Source organism: Canis lupus, chromosome 15, assembly GCF_003254725.2.
Source record: "Canis lupus dingo isolate Sandy chromosome 15, ASM325472v2, whole genome shotgun sequence".
Lineage (NCBI taxonomy): Eukaryota > Metazoa > Chordata > Mammalia > Carnivora > Canidae > Canis > Canis lupus.
In genome coordinates this window covers 34,997,197-35,003,302 of record NC_064257.1, presented here as the reverse complement: position 1 = coordinate 35,003,302, position 6,106 = coordinate 34,997,197, and positions in this window count along the sequence as shown.

The window sequence follows — 6,106 nt, the reverse complement described above, 5'->3', positions numbered from 1 at the left end:
TTTGCCCATACCTTTATCGTTCATGAACTGCAAAATAGAAGCTTCCAAACGTGAGTGATTGAAGTACACTTCTGTTGGGTGGTTCCTGGTCTACCCCCTTGCCACTGTGTCATGTCTGTGCTTCATGATCTCACCTCACATAGCTGATCCGCAGGGGAAGACCTAAAGCTGAGCTGAGCTGACAGATTTTCTTGTGGGAAACTGAAAGGTGAATGGAGGGCGACAGAGGCTAAGAGTCACCAGAACTGGATGGCTTTTATGGCAGCTCTCTAGAGAGGAGGTCAGCAGAGATTTCCTATTTCCTGAATTTGGGTTCTTTCATAGTTTATTTGGACCTGTGAACTATCCCAGGATCCATCCCAATGTATTCTTACTTCCTTGAGCTAACCAAGGTCATTGATTTTGTTGTCGTTGTTGCTTACAAACAAAGGAATTTTAATACCCAGATTGGTTCCAGAGAATGGGTTATAGGCAAAAGACCTTCAGGGAGAGGTGGGCTCTCCGGAATTGATTGTATCTGGATGGGGTGAAAGGCAGTGCAACGCCCCTCTGTATTCTGGATGGAAAGCTAGCAGCTTCAGTGATCAGCTTTTCAGGCTCTATTGCCTTTAGTCAACCAGTTTCCATGAGCCCCTGAGCAGGTGGCCTTTGGGTACTGTTTAGCAGCCACCTTAGAACAATTAATGGTATTGGGGGAAATACGCCAGGATTATGGAACCACATGGTTGCTTTTAAGAGCACTGGATAATTTACAGGAGAAAATGAACCTCAATTCCCAAATCTCAACTCAAGACATTGAGTAAAACTCAGGACTTTGCTTCTTTGCTAACCTCCTCAGGTTTCTTATATGAAAATTAAGGGATAGTGGAGCACCTGGGTGGCTCAGTGGTTGAGTATCTGCCTTTGGCTCAGGTCAGGATCCTGGGATCAAGTCCTTTCTCCTTCTGCCTATGTCTCTGCCTCTCTGTGCCTCTCATGAATAAACAAAATCTTGAAAAAAAAAAAAAAAGAAGCCTCGGTGGCTCAGCGGTTTAGCGCCGCCTTCAGCCCAGGGTGTGGTCCTGGAGACCTGGGATGGAGTCCCACATTGGACTCCCTGCATGGAGCCTGCTTCTCTCTCTGCCTCTGTCTCTGCCTCTCTCTGTGTGTGTCTCTCATGAATAAATAAATAAAATCTTAAAAAAAAAAAAAAAAGACTATTAAGGGATAGAGCTGACTGTTGGTATAAAGGACATGGAGAATGGAGAAGAAGCTAGAATATCATTGACTATACATTAGGGTTACCTGGGGTGTTTTGTTTCTTTCTTTGTTTTTAATAAAGAGGTCCAAGTTAATAAATCAGCATCTCTGAGGGTAGGATCCCAGCACCAGTATTTTTTAAAGCTCCCCACTTTGTTCCCAACCTGATGAATTCATTTGCAGCCAAGGTTATGAACTACTGAGCTAAAGAAATACACCAAACATTAAATGTGAAACATTTAAGACACTAAAGTTTGTTCATGGTCTCACTGCTAAGTATTCCTTACTCAGCTGGATCTGGTTAAATGTTGTGCCCTCAGGATACACTATACATTGTGCTCTGTTGGGCAGTTTGCTGATTGATTAACAGAACCAAGCACTAAAAGCTGGTCTGTGCTAGACTGGGATTTCCTATACTCTGTCCACCCGCCCCTTCACTAACTTTGAAGCCCAAAACATTGATTTCTAATGCCATTAGGAATACATCAGACTTGCGAGCAATTAGAAATTCTGTCCTGGCTGCTAGACTTTTTGGGTCAGATATGCTAGAGGTTCACCTGTGAAAATGGGTGTTGTCTTTATGGGGAGGGAGAAGGCAGAAAGAGGTGATAACTAGGAAATGATCTGAGCTGCAGCAATCTCTGGCTGTGGTTAAGTAATCTTAGGGCCTCTAGGTGTGAGAGCACCAGGCATTTACTTAAGGGCTTAGCCTGATTTTTAAGATTTTTTTAATGTATTTATCTGAGAGAGAGAGAGAAAGCATGAGCATGGGAGAGGGGCAGAGGGAGAGGGAGAAGCAGACTCCCTGCCAAGCGAGGTGCCTAATGTCAAGCTCCATCCCAGGACCCAAGATCATGACCCGAGCTGAAGGCAGATGTTTAACCAACTGAGCCACCAAGGTAGCCCCCCCCCCCTTTTTTTTTTTTTAACAACTGTACAGGTCTAGGAAATAAGCACTTGAATCAAGCTACCAATATCACAGTTTCTCTCTTAACTCTTGGACGTAAGTCAATTCTCAGGACCAGAACGCTTGCCTTAAGGGCTGTGCTCTAATAGTAGATAGGTGTACTATGGACCTTCTACCCAGCTGCTTCTTCAGGTGATGTATACTTGGAATAGAGAAATATCTACAGTTTTCAGGATCAGTGGTCACTTGCTCCAAATTAGTACCAACTTTATGGAGAGCTAAGAACACTGTGGCCCACTCACTGGTCAGAATAGAGACTATGGTAGGCAGATGGGACTCTCAACTCACTGGGCCATGAACTTTTCTCCCTTCACTCCATCTCATGGTTTATTTCCTCAGTTCCTAAGTGTAGATGGAATGGACATCCTTTGCAGAACCTCCACATTAGGTCTCTGCCCTGAGGAGTAAGTGTTCCTGTGGCAGAAGTCCAAGGAGAAGCCATTGTAGTGTTCCTTCCCTACTAGAATAATAAATGAAAAAGCAGGATCTCTTTGGGGGTAATTACCAAGGTTAGTACAACCACCAAAAGGTAGAAAGATACAGATCATTTCTGTCATATCCCCAAATGGACAGTGTACTCCATTTGACCAGTGAGTAGGTTTGATAGGTCTTAGAGAATGACAGTGGACGCTACAATAAAACTAATCTTGAGGTGATCCAAACTAGCTGCTGTTCCTAAAATGGTCTTTTTATTGGAGCAGCTTAATACAGCCTCTGGCATTTGAGAGGTAACTATTCGTCTAACCACTGCATTTTTATCCATTTCGGTTTGTAGAGTCCATCAGCAGCTGTTTGCTTTAACATGGCAGGGACAGAAATAGCTTTATAAATCTGTCTCATGAATGTCAGCTCCAGCCATTTGTTACACAAGGACATGTAATGAGTCACTGAACCATAGGATGTTATAATACTTCACTGTGTTGATGCGGAGCAGGAAATACCAGATACCCTGATGCCTTGGTAAGACACATATATGCCAAGAGAGGAATCTGATTCTCACAGAAATATAGGGATTTGACCCCTTAGTGAAATTCTCAGGGATTCAGTGGTCTAGCACATATTGAGATAGCTCCTCCAGGGTTAAGGACAGATTGCTACAACTGAAAAAGGCACAGTACTTTGTGGTGCCCTGGATTTTAGAGACAGCATATAGCACACAGGTGTCTTGTACTTATGTACCAGATGACCTGAAAACCTAGCAGTGCAAAAATGGTCTCTCTCAGTGGCCCAGGCTCTAGTCCAGGCAGCTCTGTTAGCTCTCAAGGCATCTAGATGATTGGGATACCTATTGAAGTCAGAAACAAGTGTCTCCACCAGAGTCACGGGGGAAGCCCACAGGATTTTAGAGCAAGCCCATAACCCCCCTTCAGGAAGATTACTATTTTCCCTTTGAGAAACAGCTTCCATTTGCTCTGTAAGTTGGAAACAGTGGGACACCATGTATTATCTGATCCACCTACTCATAAAGTTGACCATTTCCAGTAGCATTGTATCACCTATAGGTGGTAAGGGAGCAGGTAATGAAGGCACTTCTAGTTTATGGGAACAGGCTTTTCCCCACTCTGTGCCTTCAACTACCCTATTCCCATACCCTGCTGCTACCAATCTGTCTCTTTGCTCTTATGAAGAGTTGTTGGCTAATTAAGAATGCAGAAAGTCAAGCCTGACTTATAGGAGTTGTTGAGCAATATTCACTACTGGCTGCAGGTGTACTCTTGCATCCCACAGCTCCTATCAGCAGCTATCTTGAAGGACAGCAGAAGCCAAATCTCAGTAGATAGGATTTCAAGCAATGCCTTTTATCATGTACTTTGACTTGAAGGAAGCATGCTCTGACTCCAGCTCTGTAACCAATCACTAGTTATATGGCTAATGACTTGAAAAAAGCAACATTGAAAACTGGAGTGAAGGGGCGCCTGGGTAGCTCAGTAGGTTGAGCATCTGACTCTTGGTTTCAGCTCAGGTCATGGTCTTGGGGTTGTGGGATCGAGTCCCATATAGGCTCAACTCTAGGCAGGGAGTGTGCTTGGAATTCTCTCCCTCTCACTCTGCTCTGTCCCCTTCCCCCACTCATGTGTGCATGCACTCTCTCTCTGTCTCAAATAAATGAATCCTAAAAAAAGAGGGGAGGCATATGGGTGGCTCAAGTCAGTTGAGCTCTGACTCTTGGTTTTGGTTTAGGGCCATGAGATCAAGCCCTGCATTGGGCTCCCCACTCAGCAGGGAGTCTGCCTGAGATTCAGTCTCTTTCTTTCCCTCTCCTTCCTGCCCCTCCCTCGTGCTTACTCTCTCTTTCAAATAAATAAATAAATCTAAAAAAAAAATTGATAGGAAGGTTTGGGAACAAGCTTTGCAATGGAATCTTGAGAATTGGACTTAGAATCCAAGAAGATTAGAGCAAAGTAGCTAGTGCTTATAGGAATCACCTCCTGAGCACAAATCCTTATCTCAGCATCGGCTTCTGGGGAAAGCCAACACAAAACATACATCTAAGACCAGCAGCCTCATGGTGGCAAGTCCATATTGTTGGACTTCTTCCATTTTGGAGGGCGTTTGTTCCCAAAGAAAGAGGCACTTATTCTGAATGAGGATCTGCTTTCCTTGCCTGTTATACCTTGACCAGCAGTTTTGTCATACACAGGAGAGTGCCCCTGGCTGAGAAACTCACTTCACATAAAACAGAAGAGGTAGTGAACCAGCATGTGTGGGAATCCCTGCTTATGTTTGAGATGGGCCCTCATCTCTTTCTTAGGCATCCTCTTTCTCATTTCTCCCTCTATCTCCCACTGTATGTCAGTCACACCAGTCTTTCTATTCCTGAAACAGCCAGATTCATTCTTGTCTCAGGGCCTTTGTACTTGCTATTCCTTCTGCCTGGGATAGTAACATCTTTGTTACTGCTTCCCCCTTTGTATCATTGATATCTCCATGTACCTCAACAAGATGTTCTGTCTCCATCTAATCTAAAGTAGCTCCCTTGAAACATCCTATTATATTACAGTTTTTATTTCTATAAATTCTCTTGCTTTACTTTCTTCATAGTACTTACTATCCTTCTTGAGAAAAAGCATGAACAAAATTATTCCAGTAAATAATTGTTCAGTACTTCCTGAACACCTACTGTCCACCTGCTAAGGCACTATGCATGTCAACATAATGAAATAAACCAGTACCGATCAGATTTCAGAATTTTGCAACAGGTGAGATATAGGAACTGAAATTAAATAGCGTCCCTAAACAGCCAATTCTGAAATTTCAGGAGGTAAAACCCCCTGTGGAGAATAACATCAAAGAATGCAAATAGTTATGAATAGGAAACTGAAAAAGTTTCATTGGCCAATTTTTATGAGAAAAAGAAAAGAGTACACAAATTGCATGATTGTGCTGCATGTCCAAAAGATCAGGTTTTATTTTAAGGGTATGTAGTCACTTGTGTGATCAGCTTGCAAAGACCTCTAGGCCTGCTTCACTGCTTTAAATCATGCTCCTACATATGGAGAAAACCGATTTATAATATTCTTCTCCAAAGCAAGTTAACTCATACCCTGGTGCCAGGTGTCCATGAGTATGAAATGCAGCTGTATCATGAGTACATAGTAATCCAGCCACATTTGTCAGCTCTAGCTCCAGGAAGGTGCAAATAATGGAATTATACAAGTGGACTTGTAGTGATAGATGGTTTAACCAATCCACAGGGATAGAACTGGCCTCTGAAAAGTTGTTTCCCAGGCTAGTGTCTTGCTTTTCCGTATAGATGCAGCCTCCCTGTCCCCCGGAGGGAGGGGCATACATAACCATCACTGTGCTACATATTTCATCTACGTGCATGCAGTATAAAGTGTGTCCCCTGCGTCACACAATACGTTAGTTCTGAGTTACTCACCAGGAGTGTCAGAGAGA